The sequence below is a fragment of the Fundulus heteroclitus genome, unplaced genomic scaffold, assembly GCF_011125445.2.
Source record: "Fundulus heteroclitus isolate FHET01 unplaced genomic scaffold, MU-UCD_Fhet_4.1 scaffold_201, whole genome shotgun sequence".
Lineage (NCBI taxonomy): Eukaryota > Metazoa > Chordata > Actinopteri > Cyprinodontiformes > Fundulidae > Fundulus > Fundulus heteroclitus.
Window position 1 is genome coordinate 249,216 of NW_023396613.1, and position 26,807 is coordinate 276,022.

Here is a 26,807-nt window from a genome sequence, read left to right on the forward strand (position 1 = left end):
AGAAGGTCATAATGGTTCCTTGTTTCTTACTGGTTCTGACCTGAAATTACTGTGCAGGGTGTTGTCATTTTGCCTCTCAAAAATATAACTCCCAACCATTGCTTGCAGCAATAAAGCACAATAATATCACCTACATGAGTGATAGATAATTACTGTAGCTGTCAAGTGTCGGAGAATGAACAAAGTGTGAAGTCATAGCAAGATTTTCAGACTTTTATACCAGTCACGCACACTATTGTGGGTTTTACTTATTGAGGCTGCTGAGAAAACAAAGATGCTTGAATAATTGACAATTGAAAGGATGTCAGGGGCTTTTGTTCAAACTAGGTTAGAAGTGACTCACACCAATTTAGAAACTAAGCTTGAAATCCAATTGCTGGCGTTCTAGTTTTGGGATGAGCATCCAAAGCAGACACAAACAAAGATTAACCTTACAAATATCAAAGTCTATTTAACATAATTTAACAATGTAAAGCAGTGTCCTGTTCTCAATTCTGAAGTTTAACAATTAAATTAAATGACCAGCAATTAGGATAGTTGATGTGCTTTTCACTTTCCGGAGTTACTGAGGATGTCATGTGAGTGAGATTGGTTAGTCCACATTAGTTTTTTTGGGACCTTTAGAAGACGTGTTACTGTAACATGTGAGGTATTTTTTGGTGTAGCAGGACAATTATGGAGTACTAGAGTCAATTCTAGGACATAATCTGTCTCTGTAGAACCAAAACAAGAGTTGTGCCCACATTCTTGTCATGCAGTTAGGGGTGTTGAGTCATAAAGAGCAGGGCATCAGCTTTGTAAGTGTTAAAATCTCAGCTCTTTGTAGATAACATGGTTCTGGTAGCACATTCAAGCAATGACCTCCAGCATGTAACAAAACAGTTTGAGCCTGGATTTAGAGCTACTGAGGCAGGTTCTCAACCAAGAAAAGATGGACCACTCTCTCCAGGTCAATGGTTAAAGGTCTGCCTAAAGCAAAGTGCTTAACGAATCTATTGTAGGTGTCTTTGTTCATAAGTGATGTCAGGATGGAGCTCAAGACAAATGCATTGTTGGCACATTTACATTAATTATGACACCGTTTTAATATGCCAGAGTTAAAGAAGAGAACCTCAAAGCAAATGCTCTTATTTCATTTTCCCACGTATTTCCCCTCCCCACCCTATAGCCATGAGATATTGGTCAAGGCCAAACGATTATATACTCTTCTGGCTTTGCCTAAATTAAACTGGACAGTATTAGTGTGGAGAGGGATGTCAGGTCTTCATTGCTGTACCTGTTATCGCCACAAGCCAATTTCCTGGAGGGAGGGAGGGAAGTAGGGACTGCATAAGAAAGGTCTGTCATAACAGGCTGAGCTATTTTCAGATGGTCTATTTTATTATTTTATTCTAACCATAAAAAAGTTACAAGGATTTGCTCCCCTCAGATCCATCCAATTCTTTGATGTATCTTATTTAGACTGGAAATAAGATCTCTGTCCCGAGAGAGACCAGTTACAAGGCAAATATAATTTTCCATCAATACTCATAATTTTGGGTTTCTTTAGCAAAATGTTAAATGAGCTGCATCTGTTTACCCACCTAAGCATGATAAAGGAAATGTCAAACAAAAGCAATTACCTTCAACATCAATCAAGGTTGTTATGTTGAAGCAAGGCAAATGTATTTGTATAGCACATTTCAGTACAAGGACAACGCAAAGTGCTTTACATTATTAAGATATAGGAAAATAAAAACAGAATTAAAGCAGAAAAGTAGAAAAAAAACAGTTGGAATAAAATTTAGAAAAATGTAAATAAAATAAAACATTGGAAACTGGAAGCTAAAAGCAAATATTAGTGATTTTAAAACAGTTGGACTACAAACTTAAACTAATGATGTTTCAGTAAACAGTTTAACTAGAACAGTCATAGGCAATCCTAAACAAATTAGTTTTAAAAGGCTTTAAGCACTTTTACAGTTTTCTGGAAGTTTGTTCCAGATAAATGGAGCATAGGAACTAAATGCTGCTTCTCCACGTTTTGACAGACCTGTGAAGACAAAGTTTCAGTAATAAATTTGACTGTGGATAAATGCATGGATTAGTTTCTCAAGATTCTGCTGAGACATTAGTTCTTTAATCCTGTAAATTTTCTCCAGGTGATAGAAAGCCAACTTTCTTTAGATGCCTTTGAAGGTTCAGGTCTGAGTCCAGGTCTGAGTTTCGGGCCTGATTTGTGGGTACTAGCTGAAGCAGCCGAAGATGTGTGCCAACTGTTGATTGCTCTTCCACTGGTCCAAAAATGTATTACTTCAGTTTTGTTTTTATTCAACACAAGAAAGATTTAGCACAACCATGCATTTCCTTAGCACTTGAATACGTCATGTCACCTGGTGACATGGTGACGTAGAGCTGCGTGTCGTCTGCATAGTTATGATAACTTAAATAGTTTTTTCATGATCTGAGCTAGAGGGAGCATGCAGATATTTAGTAGGAGGGGACCAAGGATAGACCCTTGATGTGGCGTCCAATGTAAAGTTACCTACTGACACAAAAAAAGTCCCTGTCTTTTAAGTAGGATTTAAATCCGTTGAGTGCTGTACCAGAAAGGCAGACCCAGTTTAAACAGAATGATCGACACTATTGAATATTGCACTAAGGTCCAATAACACCAGCACTGTGGTTCTTCCACAATCTGCATTTATATGTAGGTCATTAAACACCTCGACAAGGGCGTTCTCTGTACTGTGGGGAGCACGGAAACTTGACTCTCAAATGTCAAAGCGGTTGGTCGTTGTTAAGAAGCTGTTTTAATTTTTGAAATACAGCTTTTTCAGTAATCTTACAGATAAAGAGGAAGTTTGAGATGGGCCTGTAGTTCTGCAGTAGTAATTTGTCTAAATTGTTCTTTTTCAACAGTGGTTTGATAATTGCTGTCTTTAGAGACTCGGAGAATACACCTGACAGAAGGGACGTGTTTATTATCCGAGTCAAATCAGACGCTATGACAGGCAGAATTTTCTTAAAGAAAGCTGTGGGTAAGACATCAAGGCAGCAGGAGGAGGAACTTAGCTGGTGAATGATTTCCTCTAAGCTGCTGTAGTTTATTTGACTGAAATGAGACGTTTTATCACGATCAGTTCCAGTTGGAGAAGACTTTGGTACTTAACTTGATATGGATGTACAAACTGCCTCTCTAATCTTTTGGATTTTCTCAGTAAAGAAGTTAACAAATTCATTACAGGTCCTAGTGGAATGGTGCATGCCTTTAGGACCTGAAATAAAATGAGCTCCTAACAGAAAGTAAAAGATACCCAGGAGGATTCAAAGAAGGCATTTCCTTTTTCTTCACTGATAATTTAACATATAATATGAATATACATTTAAATAAAAAAAATCAAGTTGGAGGACTCGTACTTTTTCAGCACAGCAGTATGACCTTGAATCTGAGCTTCAGGAATATTAATGACAGAAAAACTGAGCATTTCAAACGGCACGAACCGCGCTGCATTTTGCTCCCAGCATTACTGATATCTTTTGGAATTCAGCAGCTCTTACTTTTAAAGGCCAAGTCACGAGACCAGTGGAGAAGCTGACTGCAGTCATCTCAATGAGCTTTATTGTTAACTAGGCTTGCATATGATAAGCTGAAGTCCTTCTAGAGAAAAACAGCTGCGAACAAGACGCGTATTTAGAGCAGACAAATTAAAGGCTGCCTGTCTTCCCTTGAAACCTTTCTACAGATTCACAAGTTATACTTTGGTTGAGTCACTTGGTGATATTTATTCAAGCACGTTCCTGGCTTTGATGTGCGTGCCTCTTTGAAGCCTGTGATGGCGAAAAGCTCCAGTTTGTGCATAACACTCCTTTTGTTTGGCTCAAGTAAATGTTTAAAGGAATTACAGGGTGTTTAATGACTCTGTTGTAAAAGGTATGTAAATGTGTGTGTATATATATATATATATATATATATATATATGTGTGTGTGTGTGTGTGTGTATATATATGTGTGTGTATATATATATATATATATATATATATATATATATATATATATATATATATATAAATATATATATATATATATATATATCCATGTTACCCCAACAGTAACATGGATATATATATATATAAATATATATATATATATATATATATATATATATATATATATATATATATATATATATATATATATATATATATATATATATATATATATATATATATATATATATATATATACATATAATTTACCCCAACAGTAACATGGATAAGAACACAACGATAGTGTATCACCAGGATAAGGAAGCCCAAGCCCAGTGTAACCACCAGATGAACTGCAAGATTATAATGTTTAGCTCCAGGAGGTAAGATTTTAGCTGATAGACCACTTGAAAGAACAACAACCATACTAATCAAAGTAGGTTAATCATCTCCAAAGGCTACTCTTAAAAAGGCTCAAGGAGTTAATGGCTCTATTCAGTCAGCTGGACTTGTTTAAAAAGTTTTTTACCAAATGATTGATTTAAAGTTTTGCATATGAAAGCCTGAATATTTTGTTCTCAGATACATCATCAAGGTACATTTTAATGTTTGTTGAAGCATATAGTTTATATAACTTTGTTCTTTATGATGATAATAAAGGATCCAAAATATAAATAAAAAGCACAAACATAACAAAACGTACCCTTTGCATGTCTTGCATAATTAAACCATCTTTAATACTTTTCCACCAAACTGTCAGATGTAGGCCACCACTGTTCATTGACATTTCTGTTTTTAAACATCAGATATGAAATTAGTCGTCCTCAGAGGGCAACCTGCTGGAAACTGAATTGCCAGCCACGCTGACATTTTGAAAGTGTAGAGGTATAAAAGTGTTATAAGTATCTGAGGAATCGGATAACGTGGCAGCCAACAGCAGACTGTTTTGTTTGTGCCTCTTTCTAAGGAACCAGTGTTTACTTTTCATCAAGACGCAGCTTGATTGAGTCACAAATGCATTTGCATTAATAAGGGGTTTGGTGCAATACGTCTTTTTCTGTATCCCAGTAATAAATCATGTTAAAATAGAAATACAAGGAGAACATTAAACCCTTGGTCAAAACATTGCTTCCTCTGTGATGCATTACATTCTGTTTGTTTATGAACGCATCATAATGACGTCCAGGCAAACAGAATCAGTTTAGGATTTTACAATCCATTCATTTTGTAATGAAAGCAGCTAGTAAAAAACAAGATGCTGATGGAGAAAGAATTAACGGCCACTGCAGGATTCTTGTTTTTTTTTTTTTATCAGAATGCCCGTACAGTATAGAATGTGTAGTTGTGTTATTTTGAATGGATTGACTCAATAAACATATAATGGGGTTTAGTCAAAGGCCATTTTCAGAAAAGAATTTGAATCGATTAACTGAAAATTGCAATTTGTTTCGTCCTTCCTCTGTCCTTCTATTTGTTCACATAAATTGGATTTTAATTTGGACAGATTCTTAATTAAGATGCTCCCATTGCGTCAACACAAATTAATCACACAATTAAGTCACCAGCAGGACTCTGCTTGCACAACTGTTCACCCCCAGTACTTTGTGGACCCACCTTTTGCAGCAATTCCAGCTGCAACAGGCTTTGGATCATTCTCTATGAACTCGTCACATCTCGCCACAGGGATTTCTGCCCTTTACTCAAGACGAAACTTCTCCAGCTCCTTTATGTTGGATGGTTTTCACTTATGAATAGCAATCTTTTTTGGATTTTGACTAGGCTGTCCCCCCTGAAACCACTCGAGTGTTGCTTTGGGCCCTTGTCCTGCTGGAATGTGAACCTCCGTTCTAGTCTCAAATCACAGGCAGACTGACAGGGTTTTCTCAAGAATCTCCCCGTATGTAGCACCATCTTTACCTCGGCTCAAGACAAGCTTCTCAGACCTTGCTGTTGAGGAACATCCCCACAGCATGATGCTGCCACCACATGCTGTTCTGGGGGTGATTGGATATGTTGGCTTTGCACCAGACTTAACGTTTTCCTCAGTGATTGAAATTTTCAATTTTAGTGTCATCTGACCAGAGAACCTTCCTCCATACATTTAGGGAGTCACCCATGTCCCTTTTGGCAAACTCAAAACACGCCTTCTTATTTTCCACACTAAATAAAGGCTTTTTTTCTGGCCACTCTTCCATAAAGCCCAGACCTATGGAGTGCCCGGCTTATTGTGGACAGATCCTCCCGTCTCTGCTGAGGAGCTCTGCAGCTCCTCCAGGGTAACCTCTGGTCTCTGTGCTGCCTCTCTGATTAATGCCCTCCTGACCCGGTTTGTAAGTTCTGGTGGGTGTTTCTCTTGGCAGGGTTGTTGTGGTACCATGTGCTTTCCATGTGAAGATGATGGATCTAATGGGGCTCATCAAAGGAGAATGGGGAACATCAAAGATTTGTATATATCTTATAACCCCACCCTGACTTGTGCTTCTCAACAACTTTGTCCCTGACTTGTTTGGAGCGCTCCTTTGTCTTCATGGTGGGATGCCTCTTGCTTAGTGGTGCTTCAGCCTCTGGGGCCTTTCAGAAAAAGTGTTTATACTTGACAGATCGTGTGGCACTTAGATTGCATACAGGTGGAGTTACTTTCACTGATTATGAGACTTTTGAAAGTCATTAGTTGCACCAGAACTTTTTAGGGACTTCGTAGCAAGGAGGAAAATGAATATAACAATTGTCGTATTTTTTATTCTTTTAAATTTTTTCCATATATTTTTTTCCTCATGTCACGTCACAAATTTTGACTATTTTTTCTCAGTTTCATTACATAAAATAAGATTTCAAAATATTACAGGTTGGAATGTAACAAGATTGGTTAAAAATAACCCTGTGGGTGAATTATTTTGCAAGGCACTGTACACAATAGTGTGATAATACAAAAAAACATTAAAAAAAATAAGAATACACAGATATGCAATAGTTTGATGTTGGTATAACTTACACAGGTGCTATTTTAGAAATTACATCTTTTATTTCTGTTCGTTTAAGCTTAATATAAACAGCTTAATGTATAAAATACTGTCAGTAATTAGTTGTCCAATAGACTTGTCTTTTCATTCCTACCATTTCATAATGAGAGGCCCCAAAAGAAACAGTAATTAGCTTCACTAGTGGACACATATGTTGTTTTTATATGCGGGAGACATAAGGGAGAGGAGCAGTGAGTGCCATAGATGAGGAGTTCTGCCTTTGAACTGCAGCAAGTAAACTTAACACTCCAGATGGTTTGCTGCAGTGAACCATTTGCAGAGTCTGAGGTGAGCAGCTTCAGGTTAATGGTGAATAATTAAAGTTAAAAGCCAAGCTTCTGTCCAAGCATAAGGAATTACAGTATTTGTAATATTAAATCTGTTTTGCAAAAGCTGAAGGTAGATATGTTAAAGTAAGCTTAACAAGTAAACTGAGTGAATTGGCGATTGGTCAGCTTCCCAGTTACCAACAAAGTCATCTGGTTTCATCGGTAAAACTTTAAAATGTGACAAAAAAAACATTAAACTAATACCTATGCTGGGTTTATATTTAAAATTGATTTAATTCAACCAGTAATGTTTTATGTGATAGGAAATGACACTGACATCTCTCAAAGGGTAACGTATGACAAAGTAAAAGGGTCATAACTTTAAAAATGTTATTAATGTATCTTTATTTACATTTTAATAAAATACAAATCCTTCTTAGAATACAATAAAAACTCTGGCTGGGTCGCTCTCAAACGCCCAAATTATGGGACAATAAAAGTGTTTATTTTTTCTCTTATCTGACCTTAACATTAGTTCCAGTCAGAAGAAACATGTTGGTCAAATTGAAATGACCAACATTATAGTATCTGAGATTTCTTTTCCTTTTTTTCAAAATGATGCTAGTTGTCATAAGTTGTCTGACTTTGTTTTGACAGATTCCTGTATTATTTCCTTTTAAAAACAAAGTTGTTGACGAAATGAAAATAACTTTAAATCTACCAGCAGTGTTCTTAATTTAACTTTATCAATATTTTAAGAACAGAAGAAAATAGTATTGTGTATCTTTGTGAGATCTATTTTATAGGCTATGCGTCCTACGCCTGCAAGGTTGAATTGTACAAACTAAACTGAAGTGAAGATTTCCACTTCTTAAATTTATTTTTAGATTGATAACTGAAAATTAAACATAATAACAATTATTAATACTTCAAAGTTGCCTTAATCCCGTCTCAGGCACATCCCCCTTCTTCATTCCTTACCCCCACATTCCCCATGCATAACCAAACATCCACTTGTCTGACGAACTGTATTCTGCAAAAAACAATTGTCCGTTCAATTCTAGTATCGTATTTAAAAAAATTGTTTTATCGATGACCCAATATTGTGATTTCCATCTTTGTTTTTGTCCCAATACAAAAAGAAATCACTCAATTATAAAAGCTCTTCCTGGGGATTTAAAAAAAAAATAGGTTGTGTTTAAATAATTTCTGTTCAGTGTAGAATAAGCCAGTGTGGTACAGTATATGTAGGTATTAGAACCAGACGTAATAAACAGCTGTCCAGATTATTTGAAGACCAGTGAACCAGTCCATCCATTAACTGCAGACTTGAAAATCATGTTTGCCAACATGAGTGAGCTATATTATGTCATATATTATATTATGACAATCATATTTTCTTACAGTGTTTAAATTGTGCATAACATAGAGGGATGCCGCTGTCGTTTGCCGGGGTAAACAAACAAGGAGCACAAAACCTGTTTGGATAGAAACAAATACATGCTCCCCCAGATGCTGTACTGGGCAGAGAGTCATATCACCCATATAAAAAACTGCCAAAACAAGGGATGCACATCATTTAGCTAAATGTCAAGGTACAGAATAGATCAGTTTCTACCTTCTGTCAACCAGTTGCTGTTGTATTAATTTACATCCACTAAACTACAAGTGATTTGACAAGGGATACGGCAGTTTATTTTAGGATGCATTGATTAAAACTATTTTATGTGTGTAATATTTCTCATGCTGCCCATTAATCAAATCTGCCTGAAAGCAAAGGTATTGAGAAACCAGTAAGAAAGGTCAGAAATGTTATTGGGTCTGACATTTGATTTGACATTTTGTTAAACCTTGGTGTGTATAAACACCTCATGCCTCCCCGTGTCCAGCCCAGGCAGTTTGGTCGGGGGATTGCCAAGAATAACGGTGGTGCCAGGGGTTTATTACGCCGTTTGTTCAAGGTTCTTAGCAAAAGGTTCTTTTTTTAATCAAACACATATTGATGTATGGTCTTTAAGCCGTAGGAGCAACAACTCTGGTGTGAATGTAGCATAACGCACTAAATATGCTGTGATAAAAAGACAATTAGAACATGTGCAGCTGTGTGTGGTGAAGCCTGGGCTTTCCTTCAATTTAGTTTGCTGGACAATAAACCGGACCTGTAGAACCGACCAGGAAGGAAGGGGGTTTATGCATTTCTTATATAATATGAATGTAAAATTTGATAAATGCAGTTCATTCTTTACATGGACTGAACACCTGCTTGCAAAGCAGGAGACACACGCATCTGGCGAAAGGCAATAAATCATTGTCTACCACTGGTTGCATTAGCTTTGATTATTAAGCTCTATTAAGGCTCATTTTCAAATCCATTACTTTTAACAGCATGAATCATGTGGGCCCTGGTTAGGAGCTCTGGCCCTTTTAAAGAGAAATGTGGTCAACCAATTACCTTGGGATAGGAGGAAAGGCCTGTAAGTTTAGCAATTGTGTTATTCCTGTACAACAAGTAACAGGTAATTTGTTATTTCATATATCCTAAGAACAGACAATGGAATGAGATTGCATCTGCAATATATGTACAATTCATGTGCTAGTTTGAGTTCATGTGCTAGTTTGCTTCAGTGCAGTAATTCTCTCTTTTAATTTAACATTTTATCTTTATTTAACAAAAATCTTCAGGTCACCATAAAACCACCTATATGAACCAGACACATCAAGAGGCACAAACACAATCTTAATTCAACATCTTGGACATATATGGCTTTGTCCAACGGTTATAAACCTCCCAAAATGATTTTGTACTTTGCTTCCAAGCAGCCAGAATTTTCTTGTAATATTCAAAGTGGTCTATTCTTAATCATTGTCCAGGCATTCAGGCAGTCTTTTAAAGTTTTTCTTCGGGATTCTGAGTATTTTCAGTCCAGTCTAAAACAGTTGAAGACTATCTAAAGCTCATGTCTATAACGATCGGTAAAAGAAATAAAGGAAACACCTGAAACTAAACCTCAGAGATGCATCATCCTTCAAATGATTTCCTACGGTATATCAGGTTTTCAGCAGAAAGCCCTTCGGTTGGTACTGAAATCATATTTTCTATCTATTATTTGTTAGCTTTGATATTTTTAAAAATGGGAAAGAATGTTGACTTTGTGGCTGCCACAACAAAGTGATTAATGATCCAGTTTAAAACTGTCTCTTTGAGGGTAGACGCAGCTCTCCATCCTTTGAATTTGGGAGTTGTTTCATGCTTGAGTGATTTATAGCTCAGAGTTAAATTGCTCAACAGCGCAGGCTTTTCCACAGTAATATACTTTAAACTTATGCATAAAGTTTTAAAAAGCAGTTTAATGTTCTCTTGAGTGCACAAGGATGCATCCTTTGAAAAAAATTAGAGTAAGGGATGAAGCTCTGTAAAGGTTTTCATCCTTGAGCTGACAACAAAACATTTTCACATGCAAGAGTTAGGTTTGTTGTGAAGTACAACACAGACGTGCAATCTGGTTGCAATCTGGTTTGCATTTTTGTCACACCTAAAAGGCTCGCATCTTTAGACTTGATTTAATGTCAAACAGTGATAATTTGAGTAAAACGAAAATCTAATTTTAAACCGTTAACCAAACCAACACTGGCACCACATGGACAAACCTCTGTTAGAGTCGGTGTTCAACAATAGCCCTTTTTCCACCTAAAGTACTGGGACATAAATATGTGGGAACTGGGTAAAAAGAATCTTTATTTGTGTGCTTTGTGTTTACTCTTCTCGGAAAGACCATGAAAAAATGTATGTCAGCCTAATTGTGCGGTTGCATCGTTAGACCTGGGTGTCCTGGGCTTCAGTCATGAATGTTTTCTGAATAGTCCTGGATCTCGTGAAAGAAGACATTTAGATACATAGGTTAGTTAACAAAGGTGTATTAATGCCCCAAAATGATATTAGTTTTAATATTTTTCTTAAAAAACAATAGGTTTAGTTTTTTTATTGTATTCCATATAATCCGCACCCACTCCACCATAACCTGAAAATTAGTTAAAAGAAAAAGAGTGCAGTTGATATCTGTTTTCAAATGTATCTCAACTGGATGGAAACAAAGCAGTTATCTCCTGTGTCTCTTGATCCTTCACTTTAACTACTAAATATAATATATGTTAAATTAAAACTATCTAAAATTATTGTAAACAATGTGTTTATTAACATCAATTCAATCAAAACCCAGCCAGGGCAGAGACCTGGTGCTAGCACTTTTGCAATTAAGCTATCTCTTGATACACTAAGCAAATTTTTACAAACTACATTCTTTCCTAAAAACATAATTTATTTTTCTTTTGTATTTTTTGTCACAGACAGTGTATCAAACTTGAATCAAATTGTGCCCTCTATTGTGCTTCCATTAAGACAACGTGCTTTGATCCCTCAACAACACCAGGGTAATCTAAACGTCCAACCCCAACAACATCTGGGAAGGTTTGGACACAAGTAAATGAAATTAGTCAAAATGGTTGGAGGGTTTTTCAAAATCCCAGGTAATTGCTAAAAGTCCCAGCAATGAAAAAAAGGGCTAATGAGAAATGGGATGACATCCCTGCGCCCATGGCTGTGTTAAAAGGTGAAAACCTTTTCAGATCAAAAAGGACACAAGGGCTCATCTCTGATTTGCTAAAAAAAAAAAAAAAAAATCTCCATGCCTCCCAAGATTTTTGGGAAATATTTAGTGGACTGATGAGACATGTGGATTTTTTTTAAAAAGGTCTGCATCCTCTTACATCTTTCATAAAACCAACAAAGCATTTCAAAGAATTAACATCATGCTTAAACACCTTCCAATGTGACTGAATAAAAGAAAGAGGAAATCTGTAAGGGAGCAGATATTTTTCATGACATGCTGCCATGCAGTCAAAACAGGGCAAGCCTCGCTCTGGAGGTCTCACTTTAAAACAGTATACAATACGCTTTTTCATATCATGCTATATATGAAAAAGAGGGAAGCCATACTATAAATGTGTTTTAAACTTAAAACCAATATCACCCAGCAGAAAGCCAGAGTTTAAAAGTGCCCTGCATTCCTTCTATTTCAGATGTGCCTTTCCATGTGCAGAAAGGTAGCAACAGGTCATTTTAAATACGGCTAATGAAAAAAACAGCTTCTGTTGGTAAATAAGATGTGACTGGATTTGGATTTGATCCCACTTTTAGCTGCAGGCAGGGCATACCTGTCAGGAAGAATCAGATCCATCTCTGATGACTCAGGATTGTTCGACCATTTCCCTTTTTTCTTTTTTGTTTGAAAATATCATAATCTTAAAGCTGTATATACTGTATCTATTTATTCCTTCTATAAACTTCTTTTCTTCCTCATAAAGAAATTTCCCACACCATTATTTGAACAGCTTTTGTAAAATGGGAGATACCGTCTGTATACATTCTGTAAGCCCGATGACAAGGAAAATAGAATCAAGCACCTACAGTGACCTTCAGCTCGTGCTGTTGAAATTGGTCCTTGTTTGTGCTGTTTCAGATAACCTTTTCAACCTTATTTAAAGGATCAAAATGTCAAAATATAAATAAAGTCAATTACTATCTCCCTGACAGCCATGTTTTATATAACTCTCATGGCTGGATGCTTCTGTAAGGTTCACAATCTTCTCTTTGTTTTATTAAGTAATGCACTTTTAAAACAAAATATGTGACAGAAAATTGTGATTTCATTGATATAAAACAACAACGTTTAGAGTTTTTAGAGAATCCGTCCTCTGGTTGCACCAGCACAACTTTCAGTGTGTTTAAATTCAAACGTTTTCACCTGACACATTATCAAGGGTGTTACAGGTTTGTTTTTTCTCTTTTTCTCAAGTGGTTTTGTTTTCATTGGAGAATCATTCAAACTAAATGTTTAGCTGATTTATTTGTCTTGACAGAACGCCAAGTTGATAAATGTTCATTTATGAGCCCAACTGCTTTTGAACAATGTTTTTATTGTAATAACATGAAAAGGAGATAATTGTTTAATTGTAGCAGAAACTTAACAAAGGTTCAATGTGGTTATCTTAAAAGTTGGAGAAAATGTCTTTTTGTAATATTATGTAAAAAATATAGGAGCACTCAGGGGTTATTGTGCTTTAGTAATCAGTTAAAGCACGGCTTTCATGTATAATGGATTTTTTTTTCATTACCTAATGCACAGTTAATATTATTTTGTCAGCAAAGGGAGCATAACCTCCTCTTCATTTTCAGATTTTTGCCCATCAGAAGGTCCCTGTGGACCATTTACTCCAGCAGTACAATATTCTAACTGCACCTTTTTGGAAAATACCTATAAGCAGAACATTAAAAAGTCAGCAAAAAGTTTGACAGAGATCATTCTGTGCTTCCTTGAGAGATAATCTGTGCAGGGGCTCCAAATTTCACCATAGTGTTGCATCATTAACCAGAGAAGGAAGTAACAGAGCTCTAAGCTTTTCTGCTGCAGCTATCCAGCAAATTTAAGAGCCGCAGCATCCAGACCTCTGAATATGAAGAGCTGAGCATTATGTTTCAAAGAAGCCCGATTCGTCCATTACCTCTACTACAATAGAAAATAGATATAACCTTTATCATCCCCTAGTAGGGAAATTCAGGTGTGCCAGCAGCAAAGTGAAAGGCAAATGAAAGTATGCTGATTCGCACAAAGGTAAGAATATACAAAAAGAAAAATATGAATAAGATACTGTGCAGTAAGTCCAATTAACAACATAAGACATAATATTGCCACAATGTATGCATCTAGAGGCAGAACAGGGGATTGCTGAACTACTGCTGAGCCAGCTGTTTTTGGAATGAGCTACATATCGTTAGACTAGAAGTCTCAGGTCTTCAGAGGTTAACAACATAAATAAACGTATCAGTAGTTTATAAAATACACAAAGAAAGGAGGAAATGTTTTAAACGGGAATTGATTGCATTAACATGTATAGTTCATCATACGTGCATATATAGTATTGCAAAAAAGAGACCAAGTTAAATGAAGGTCAATTGATAATTATTTCTGATAAATAATTCTGTAAATAATTGTTTCATACGTATGTGTTACATTATAGAAAAGGTAATGCACGTTGGAAGGCTAACCAGTCAAATATATAACGCCATGTTAAATTGTTTCATTAAGGACCAGCAGGGTTAGTATGAAATATTCATATATAATTGTAACATATTATATATTCATGTTTTGATTTCATTCACCCTGTTTAATATTTAATTCTAATAAAATAGTATTTCTTTTTTATTAAATGTTGGAAAACTTTTGTAAATACATCATGTACTCAACATCTCATATTTGTTACTGTTTTACTAAAGCACATTTAGAAATAAATTATTTATCTGGATATGCTGGACCAGTATCAGTATGGCCCTAAAACAGTGCAAACGAGCAGGTCATAAAAGTTCACTTTAACAAACCAGGGATACTCCAGTCGGCAAATTATTTCAACAGTGTTGACGCTGATGATATTTAAGCTAATTCAAAACTGCACAAACAAGCAGGCAAAGAAGACATACGGCATATCATTGACTGAATGTTTTACTAGAGCAGGAATAAGCTCATCCCAGCATAACAGACTACAAAGACTGGCCCAACTATAAGTGAGCTTATCATTTTTATACAGAATTGCGAGGAGCACATCTCACCAGAATGATGCAACTAGGATGATCACAGCACAACAAGCAGCCCAACTACTGAAGTAAACACAGCAACTTTCAGAGACAGCATAATAGTTCTTACTTTGATGGTACTCTCATGTCTGATCTCTTCTTATTACTATTATTCTTCGTCTTTAACCCTGTGCCTGACTCAGAACTCCTCTGATTGACTCTTCTGGCTTAGCTATCAAAAACCTGTGGGATCTCACAACAACAAGCTTGCTCACTGTCCTCGGATGAAAGCACTTTATCCTTTATCCCAGCTCTCAGAAAGAAAATGTTTATGTCCATTTAATTTTCTTTGGCTTTTAACTGCTGTTGGTTGCTCTTCAGACTTCAGTGCTCACTTCTTATTTCTAAATTATCTGGTAGAGATGAATTTTGTTTGTTTAATATGTCAGTAGGCTAAAGGAAAAGCTGAATTTGACTAACAAGCTTTCAAAGACAAGTTTTGTCTATCAGTTTTAATGCCCTTTTAGAAACCCTTACTTAAAATAAAACAAAAAAAGCGCTTGGTGCAAAATTATAACCGCTACTTGGCTACAGATGTGATCCACACATTCATTAATTCAGCAGTGTGCAGCATAATGCAATTTCTTTATAATGAAAAATTAAACACTGAAGTAACTTCCAGAAGTATTTGTTTTATAGGTTATTCCTTTGTACTGTTATAACATGCATTGCTGTTTATTACAAATGTTAATGAGGGAATAACCCCCTAAATCAAACAAATGAGTGGAGTGTATTTCTAAAAACAAAATGTATCTCATTATCACATGGGTGACATTTTTATCAATGCACTGGAAAGCCAATACATCTAGATGTAATCTCCAATCTGTATCTGATCGCAGGTGCTCTAGAATTGCATTTAAAACTGGCACATATGTGACCACCTATTGATGCAAATCTGTCATGCTTAACATCCCTCTTCATGCCCAGTTTTTCTGAGAATTAACCAATCAAGACTGTAGGGGGCATTCACAAAGAAACTGTTTGCTCCTTCAGGGATAAATGTTTTGCATGCACTATCTGCACCATTGCTGCACCAGATTTACAACATAGATCACGATAAACCATCAGATGGAAACACACCCGTCCGGCCAAGCAGAATTTTACCCCCTATAGACACAGACACAGCAGTTACAGAAGTGAACAAAGACAGAGGAAATGTTCCCTCACATGCTCTGTCGTCATGAGACTGAGGCTCTCCTCAAAACTTCAGGACAGCATCTAAATGTGTCCTAAGGAACAATGCTTTTTCTAAATCAGTACATTATGTGGATGTTCTTAATCCACGACTACATGCTTCTACCTTCTGGTGGTATCCCCGCCCAGCCTGCTTTTTATTAAGGTCAACAGCGTAGCCGGTTGCTCTTTTTTTTTACCTTCTCTACCATCTCAATTGCCAGTAAGTTTCAGCAGATGGTATGTTGTTGCATCGTCTGCATGATGCAGAGACATCTGGTCTTTTAGAATCCAACATAATGTTATGTAAATATAAATTGAAATTGGCAGAGTTGGGGTGTCTCGTGGGGTAACGGTAAAGAGGCCTCTCCATATTTAGAGGCTATAGCACTCAATGCACCCGTCCCGGGTTCCATTCCCAACCCTTGACAGCTTTGCCCTATGTCTTCTCCTTTTCACTCTGCCCATTTCCTGTCTGGTAACTATCAGTGGTTTTCTCAGATTTCCCCTAAAAACAGCAACAAATACTCATATAAATGTGCGCTGACTGCATCAGTGCTCAGAGCTTCTGTTGATCTATTTTAGGAGCAGGTTCTGCATTGTGGACAAACTATGGTTTACCCTCATTTAACACCAGCAAATTGCTTTGTGAAATTTACCCTGTCTTTTCTGTGTAACTGCTCACCAATTGATTACCTAAAAAACAGTTTTTTTCTTATTAGATAAATATGCTTATATAGTTATGTATTATAAGTAATTCTGCGCATTTGCCCATATTACTCCTGTGTAAATCCAGGTAACAGAGTTCTTGTTTAAGACTTCTTTATTCACACATTCCCATTTTGTGTGTGTGTGTGTGTGTGTGTGTGTGTGTGTGTGTGTGTGTGTGTGTGTGTGTGTGTGTGTGTGTGTGTGTGTGTGGAAAGTTAAAGGAATTTTTAACGTCTTTTCTCCCTTTTCATGGTTTTTACTGTTTCTGCCTGTCTAGCTTGCTTTACTGTAGTTACAAACACTAACGCCGTATTTTGCTTTTGCACATATTCCTTAAGGAGTTGAAGAATCTTTTTTACTCTGTGCCAGACTCAGCTGCAGTCTCAGGTTCACATTCAAGTGTTACAATTCTCTTTTGAAATATTGCCTTGTTTTTTTTGTTTTTTTATCTAAGCCTGATCTTCTTTCAACAACTTGCACAGTTTTTCGATTCGCTGAGTCTGGGTCTTGCCAAGTAGACCATAGCGTTTGCACTTTTGCAAGGATCCTGTGCTGATCTCTGCATCTTGGTCTATTTCTGGTTCCAAACTATCACCCTCTGCAGCTGCTCTAAATAAGCAAAAGTTTCCCAACAAGGTCACCATCAGCCTAAAAAGTTTTTGTGCTCATGGCCCAATTCTTCCCACAAGGTCCCAGTAAAAAATATATATATATATTGCAGGTTTGGCTAGATTTAGCGAATAGGTTCAACTTCCACTCATGGATTTAAACATGCTCCAAGGCTAAAAACTGTAAGAGGTTTTTTTTTTTATCCAACTCTGGTTCTCTGAGTAATATGTTACATCTGCCAATATAAGATAAATAGACGTGCCTATCAAAAGTAATAAAAGTCCTTGAACTTTTTCTCATTTTGTCTCCTTACAACCACAAAGTTTGTAGTAATTTATTAAGCTTTTATATAACAGATCCACAAAGTATCACATAATTGTGAGGTAAAAGAAAATGATGCTGTCTTTGAAATATTTCCACAAATAAAAGGGTGAAAAGTGTGGCATGTATGTGTAATCGCCCTCGTTGCTCTTTTACCTCTCATTAAAATGCAACGCAGACCATGAAGAAGAGCGTTAGTGATTACGTCCATGTGTGTATTGAGAAGGCGCTCTGGTTGGATGCGACTAGAATTTATCTTTCTGCAAAGAATCTGTGACAGAAAACGAAAAGCCTGAAAACAGCAGCCACGTCTTGAAACATGGTGATGGCAGCATCATGCTGTGGGGATGCGTTTCTTCAGCAGAGACAGAAGAAGTTAAGTAGCTGGTTGGAGCTAAAAAAAAAATGCATGTTTATGCATTTGGTTGACTCTTTTATCCAAAGCAACTTACAAATAAGGATATAACAATGCTTCCTTCCAGACCATAAACATGCAGTCATAGCTACAGTAGACTGTTTTAGATCAATTAATATCAATGTTTTAGAATGATCAAGAGCTAAATATCATTGAAAATCTGTGGTAACACTCAAAAATGTATCTTCTGTGATTGTTTGAGCGATTTTGCGATGGCAAGTGGGTAAAATATTCAGTCCCTAAACGTGCATGACTTGTAAAGACGTACCCCTAAAAGACTTGCTGCTGTAATAGCAGGTAAAAGGTAGCTCTCCAGAGGAATAAATAAAAATGCACGCAATTCTCAGGTTGTTATTCATGAAACCCTTTCTAACCCCCTTTTCTTTTCTGTTCCACTTTACAACACTCTACTTTCTGTTGGTCTGTCAAAAAAATATAAGATTTTTCTCCCCAGTCCAGCCAGCTGCTCTGTAGAGGACGTCTAATAGATGTTATGGAAACTCGGTGAACCTAGATCCCTCTTTGCTGCAGGTCTCTAATTGTGAGGTTTGGAGAGTTTCTTCTTACCTGCCTTTCCATCCAGCTCCCTGTGGGATGTCAAGATACACAGGAGTATTTGTCAAACTGTAGATGTAGGCACATTTAGGTAATTACATTATTATAGCTATTATGAAGATCAACAAAAATCAACTTACCTTCAATGCTGCATTTCTTATTTTTTCCATGTCTACTAGTGCCTGTGAGAAACAGGGCTTTCCTGCAACATACTATCTATACATTGTTAACAATTAAGCTAAAATTAAACTGAAACTCTTCTTATTGCCCCAGGTCTTTCTAGCCGGGCCACAAAATCATTTTTGATGAAGCCATGTCTGTAGAACACCATACAAAACATTTCCTAAAGACCTGCTTCTTCCAACATCTCTAAGCTCCGAACGATCATCTCTAACAATGAGCTTGAGATGTTGATTCATGCTTTTGTTTCGTCCCGTTTAGACTACTGTAACAGCCTGTTCACCTGTCTACGCAAAAAAGAGCTAAACAACCAGAAGAGCCCACATCACCCCTGTTTTAGAGTTTCTCCACTATATAAATAAATAATAAAATTCCAGTTCTGACATATAGCATGAGCAGGCCCCTCCCTACATCTGTGACTTGATTCACCCCAACTCATAGCCTGTGATCCCCAGAGCAGAATCTGCTGATGGTCCATCACGCTCGCTTTAGGACCCGAGGAGACAGATCTTTCCAAGCTGTGGAATGAGCTGCCGCATTACCTGCCAACACTGGACTCTGTCGATGCTTTGAAAAAGAAACTAAAGACGTTCCGTATCAAACACGCATTTTAGCCTCACCAGTCCCAGAGCTGCTACGGCTGATTGTATGTTGCTGTATGTTGTGTGAAATAATGACAACCGATCCCTCGGTTACTTATTAAATAAAAGGAAATGATGATCCCATCAAGTTCCAGCATTTTATTGAGACACAGAGCAGAGATTATGTAATTACACCCTTGGCTAGGCCGCAGCCCGCCCCAGCTTCTGCTCCCTGCCCTGGTCTGCTCCGAACCTGAGGCCACCGCCTACTCTTACATTGTTCTACCGGCTGCGTAAGATGTACCACAAACACCTCATGATCCAAACATTTACCCTCCCACACAGGAAATACACAAGCATTGACCTTGACAAACAGAAGCGGAGTGTGAAGTCGACTCCCAGGCTGCAGCTGCTCACATGCTTAGGAGGCGATAGGTCAGAGGTGAACTTAGAACCCAAGAAGTAATATTTCCATTCACATTGTGATGTTTTTTTTTATATATTTTATTTAATTTCTCTTTTGAAAGTTCTAAATTGTAATTTACAGTGCAGCACTTTGTGACAGTTTCCTGAGAAAGTGGCCATAGAAATAAAATGTACTTGCTATGGGGATGACAGATTGCTAATTGCCAAGAAGCTTTGATCAATCTTTAAAAAAAAAATACAGTACAAATGACAAAATCTTACGTTATGTGTATTTTGCTCTTTGGCACTTAGTTTATGGGGGTGTCAATCAGCGTTGCACCAGTACTTTTTAACACAGCAACTTATTTTGTGATGTTTTTTGCCCTACTGCGTAAGTGACCTTGAATTAAAGGTTGCATTTTTCTAATTGCTTTAGTGTGAGGTGGTGCTACTGCAATAAACAATTACTCACTTACTTATTTGCATATTTTCAACAGGTTTGGCAACAACCGTGAAGGCTGCTGTAACTTGTACGTCTTAATAAATAAACCAAAATTACTGACAAGTCTTGTCTGGATGAAATATTTTCAAAACGTGCCTTCATCACAATCATTAGTTTTACCATTCTGTGAGTGCAGTCATTGAAATAGATGATTTCTTTCTTTCCCTTTCATTGTCTCCCCCTTCAAAACAGATGCTTCAAACATTAGCCACCTGCTGTCTGTTGTCTCCCACAGCATTTGAACTCTAAATTCTCAAATTAAAGCGTTTTTGGAAATCTTTTGTGGTAGCCATGATTTGATGCTGCACCCCTTATGCACATTGTTGGGGGAAGATCTATCCGGATTTAAAGGGTGCGCAGCTGAAGGTTAATATTCAGTACTTAGAGATAGATCGCCGTCTCCTGCATGCCTAGATTGCCACAGCACAGTTGCGCATCAAGCAGAATTGGGGCCTGGTAAAGTCATTTTCTGTTGCAGGCATGTTATGAATCATCAGATTCCAGCAGGAAAGTGTGGGTTGTTTTGTCAGATTTTTATTTTATTTTTTTTATTTTTGGGGGGGGGGGGGGGGGGGGGTAGTTTATGGTGCTCAAGGGAAACCAAGTGTCGGATGGTAAAACAAACTTTACCCCTGCAACACAATGAGCTGATTGAAAGAACAGATTGAGCTCAACAGCTGTGAAAGTTGATCAAGTGAGATCCAAACAAGACGTCTGCACAAGTTTTTCACATCTTTGAATCTCCTGAAGAAGGCAGCAGATTCCTCTGAGTCTTGGCTCAAATAGAGTGACTAAGTTTTTTTCTTTCTTTTTCAAAACCAGAAATGCTTTTATCATTTACAATACACATTTGTGATCAGTCATGTTGTTTTCAAACTGCCCCCCCCCCCCCCCCCAAAAAAAAACAACAAAAAGACAAATCTAGGGATTAGTTGGATCTGGTTTCTGGAATTCTGTTAGTTTGTTTTTTGCGAACAACTCAGCAAAAGACCGATGCAACAATATTTTCGCTGACGAATCCTCCTCATGATTGGACCATTTAGAAAATCAATTGTTTGGTTGTTTGCACATGTTTTTTTTTTACTCTGGTTACCTTTTTGGAAACTTGTTCTGTCGTTTCTTTGCAACAGAAAGGCTTCACAGGCAGACAATCCTGCTACTTGTAAGACTGTGCCAAACTCAAACATTTAGAGAATAATCCAGAATTTCAATTAGGGTTTTATGTAAGGATAGCTGCAGGGTGCAGCTATCCTTATTAATAAATAATAATAATAATTTACCTTTATTGATCTCACAATGGAGAAATTCACTTCTGCATCTTAACCCATCCCCTTGGGGAGCAGTGGGCTGCCACTGTGCGGCCAATGGAGAGCAATTGAGGCTTAAGGGTCTTGCTCAGGGGCCCAGAGTGGTAGTCTGTGGGAGTTGAACAGAAACTCTGGAACCCAAGCTCAATGCTTTAACCGCTAGGCCACCATGGTCCAAACCTAAAAGGGCATTCTTTAAAATATTAAGGAAGAACATCTGAAGAATAAGGTTGCAGAGCTGTTTCCAGTTGAAAAAGGAAGTAGAATAATGTATGGCAGGATTATTTGTATGTTACAACAACAAAATAACAATCAAAAACTTAGTTCCCTAAACAGGTTTACTGTTGGAGAAACTGTATTAATAAATCAGATGTGTCCATATCCTCTTGGGACTGTCCAATAATGACTCGATAATGGCCTTGTGGTTGGGATTAGATTTCGGTGTAATACCAATTTCAGCGTGTTAGATAGTAATTTAACATCTGGACTTAATATAAAAGTACTAATATTTGTGGCAAGTAGTGGAAAGCAGTGACCAGATATTGTCTAGGCGGTGCTACAGAAGAGCAGGTTGGAATTGTACAAAAAAATTCATGTTATGGAAAGACTGACTTTTACTTTAAATAGGCCTTTGGATTTTTAATCTGATCATAAACAGGGGGAATGTAGAACTAATTGTCAACCAGTAGATATAAACTATAAATTACAGAATAAACATGTTGGCTGTATGTGGACTAATTGTGAGAAATTAACACATTTTAATCTATTTTCTCTATTTCTTACCTGCTTTTTCCACTGTGTTCCTCGACAACTGTTAAAAGAACACTTTCTCAATTTTTATTCTCATTTGTATTAGAAAATGTTTTTTATTAATTCTTATTCTTATGCGTATCGTTTTTTTTTTTTACTCCACTCAACATGGAAAAGGTTTCAAGTTTTACAAGGTAAACTCACGTCAGAAAGCCAGACTTTCAAGGCTGTATTACATGTTTAATATACTATTCAGCCATTTGCCTTTGATGTTACATTCAGCTGCTTCAAACCGTGTCCTTCACACTTTTTTGCAGAAGAAAAAAAAAACACAAAAAAAACTTTAAACCGATTTAAACAGCGCTCCCCATGTATTTCTGAGTGGCTTTCATTGAAAGTTTGATAAAGTCCGTAAAGCACTCAGTCCATTCCCAAATACAAGGTTTGAAGGCAACTTTTTGAACTTGCACTCTCTATGTTAAATGGCTTTGTCAAGTCCTGACAACCTCCGAGCGCCTTTCTCCACATTCAGTCATTCACGCGCTGACGGTGGTGAGCTACATTGTTGCTAGTGATGGGTTGATGAGGCGTCATGAAACGTTTTGACACATAACCAAGCTGTGTCGATACTGTGTCGATACTGTGTCACTGAATACTGACACCTGCTGGACATTAAAAATCCCTACAGGTAACCTAGTTGACAGAGTTAACTGACACTGATTTGAGGACCTATTATATACACTAATATGATGCAATTCATTGTATGGTGCATTGTAATATTATTAAAACATCTTTGATATTTTAGATACAGTCAATAAATAATGAGAACCTGTATCATAATGTAATAGCCTCTAATTAAACATGTGAATGAAGATGCTTGTTCAAATATTTATTTATTACAAATTTTTATTCAAAAAAATAAGTTGTTGCAACGTTTTGAAATTCAGTCTGTTCCGCTTTTTCGATATCAGTTCTCCAGCTGTGGAAAACACCCGCTCACACGGCACAGATGATGCTGGAATGCACAAAAATTTTAAGGCCAGGCGGAAGAGGTTTGGATAAACACTCTTGTGGTTTTTCCAATATACAAGAGGATCCTGGGACCTCGCAGTATTGCCCTCTGCCATGAATCTATTGACCTCATCGATGGCATCAGCTGTGGCACTTTTGATCTGCCTCCCCACTTCAAGATCAAAATGTTCCCAGAGGTCATCTAAAAAAAACAAAAAAACAAATTGGCATTTTAGTACATGATTTACAAACAACAAAAAATAATGCTCAATATCATGCCTGAAGTGGGGGCAGACAGCTGTTGTGAAGATGTTCCCGGCTGTGGCTCATTTGAGCCTCCAACTATTGAGGCACATTCTGTCCGCAGTCTGCTGAGGGCCTCATTGCACTTGGAGGAACTGTGGAACCCGAGTGATTTAAATCTGGGGTCTAGAAGTGTCGCCAGGGTCAACACTCCTAATGACTCCAGGTTGGAAGCAGTGTCTGTAACTCGACGTTTCAGGTGTTCATGTAGGTGTCGTGCTGTGTCAGTGTGCAAAGTTGAAGCATTACGCTCAAGTGCCATATAGAGCATTTTCATCATTGGGATGACCTTTGATCCTGACACTCGCCTCTCTGCAGACAACTCCACTGTAGCTTGATGGAAAGGAGCAAGCACAAGTAGTGTTTCTCCTATGATGGTAAACTCATCAGCTGTAAGTGGAGTCAAATCTGTTTTTAGAGAGGCCAGAGATACCCACACTGCTTCCTTCTCATCATGCAGCCTTGACAGCATTTCATATGTGCTGTTCCAGCGTGTTGGCACCTCATTGATAAGTTTCAGGGTTGGTCGCCCCATCTGTTGCTGCACTTGAGCAAGCTTCTCCTTGGCTGTAGTGCTTGATCTGAAGTATGTGACAATGTGCCTGGCTTTGTGTCTGATGGATGTAAGAGTGGGGATCTGATCACATGATTTCTAACTAATAAATTGAGACTATGTGCAATGCAAATTAAGTGCCGAATTTGGAGCTGTCTAGTGCATGCAATCATGTTTGGTGCTGCGTCGGTCACAAGACACTTTACTTTATTTGTTATGGCCCAGTCCTCCATCATGGCCTTTTTTACTTGGGCCAAATTGTCAGCAGTGTGACTTTGTGGAAAGTATTGCACACCTAACACAGATGTACACAGCTGCAAATTTTCATTAATGTAGTGACAGGTTAGAGCCAAGTAAGCCTCCATGTTCACAGATGTCCACATGTCAGCGGTTATACTCACTGCCACAGCTTGCTGTACTTCCATTTTCACTCGTTCCCGTTCCTCCTCGTACTTTTTGGCCAAAGTTTGTTTGATGGTCTGAAAACCACACAAAGTCAAACCAGAAGAAAAATCAATACATTTAAAATAAATTTGATAAATAAACTACCACTTTAGATAATGTCCACACAAACCTTTCTGGTTGGCAAAACATATGAGGGCTCAAGGAGCTGAACCAGCTCCCTGAACCCTTCATTCTCCACAACGCTGAGGGGCTGGCAGTCCTTCACAATGAAATTAAGCACAGCCTCATCTAGAATCTGCTTCCTGGAAGCTTGATGGTTGAAATGGAAAAGTATAAATTAATTGGAATGATCAAGAAATCAAAGTCAGTAAGTTGTAAAACACCTGTATACCTGAGTTTGTCATGGGTGTATCATGGATTTCATTCTCATGCTTGGCCCTATAATGCCTCAGCATTGAGGAGGTGCTGTTATTCAGATATGAAAGCTCTGTTGAGCAATTGCGACATTTAACCTGCAGAAAATAACACGAACAGTAAACTACAGGTCACTTTGAAATGAATTTCTATTCAGAAAATCAAGTGGAAACTCAGAGGAACAGGATGAAACAAGGAAATTAAAACAAATACCTTATTTTCCGAAATGACATCAAAGTGGTTCCACACAGCAGAAACCTTTCTTTTTGGTTGCGGGAGCTCCATAATTTGTCTAATCGCAAAACACGCAAGATTGTTTTGGCAGATGCATCCCATTGACAGATGCGCTTCCTTATATACACAGTTTGGCGCATCAATCAACTCGAAACCGCTTCTGTATTGGTCACGTGACCGAAACAGTTGCTGTATCGGTCACGTGACTTTTCCGTAGCGACACACGCATCGGCACGGGTTTCGCTCTATGAGACCGACGCATGCGTCGACGCATCGGTGTTGCCCGACCCATCACTAATTGTTGCCCTGGGCCACAGCTGCCCTGGGGCAGACTGACAGAAACCAGGCTGCCCACACAATCTGCGCCACCAGACCCTCTGACCACCGAAAGCAGGCAAAGTGGGTAAAGTGTCTGTTCCAAAGATACAACGACTGAGACGGTCGGAGCGGGGTTAGAACCAGCAACCTGCGGGTTACCAGACAAACTACAAGTTCCCGCACCACTGACGCCCCACTGGTTCTCCACTGGTGCCCCAATGTCACTTTGTCAAATACTGCCTTATAAATATAGTTCATTATAAATCAGTCATAGAAGATAAATGATTTATACTAATCTGACTAGAAAATATCTGTTTGTTTCTTTTTCCAGGCCTCACTATTAGCAATTTAAATGTCACATCAGAGTGTTTTTTCCTTCATATTTCCAGTTGATCTCCCAGCAAACTTTTGAAAGCAAATCAAAGTTGTAAAATATTTTGAATCCTTTATCAGTGCGCTGTATATACCAGGGTAGATTTGTTTGCATTTGTTGTGTATTTAGTACAAAGTCCAATCATACCATAAGCGCCGACTTTACAAAATGTTCACAAATAGAAAAAAAGTGCAACATGACAAAAATCCATTAATGATATATTTTGTTGTGTGCACTTAAAAATTTAGAATCCCTTTATAAGACTTGATCTAAAAACCTGAGAGAATAAGTTTCGGTTGATAATATGCTTTATGCAGCTATTGTAATAGCTGAGCAGTTGTTTGGTATTTTAACATCTTTCCAGGTTTTTAACATTGGAAGGCCTGGTTGTCGTCACCCTAATCTTCAACTTCTTCCACATATTCTTTCAGATTCTTGCCATAACGGTGACTGGGCCATCCAATGATGTTAACATTGCTTCCAGTCAGAAGAAACATGTCGGTCAAACGAAAAGTGTCCATTAAGGCTACATGAGCTAGGGGAATTAATAATTTCAAGGATTAACAGAAGCATATAAGTGAATTGCACACACTTTGTTTCGCATTCATCTACATTAATTCCCCTTAATCTAAATGTCTGGCCTAGACAGAGAATTAGCTCAACATGCCCTCTATTATTTTTTACTTGAATCACTTAAACATGAAACTGCTGCCTAGAAAATTCAATCATTTGTGGGTTTGAGCTA

General features: G+C 37.6%; 1 protein-coding gene across 1 annotated transcript in view; it reads left to right on the forward strand.

The window, feature by feature from the left end:
• Nucleotides 1-26,807, forward strand: part of LOC105916372 (A disintegrin and metalloproteinase with thrombospondin motifs 7) — a gene marked incomplete in the record, with an annotated part of 219,136 nt that overhangs the window by 188,337 nt on the left and 3,992 nt on the right.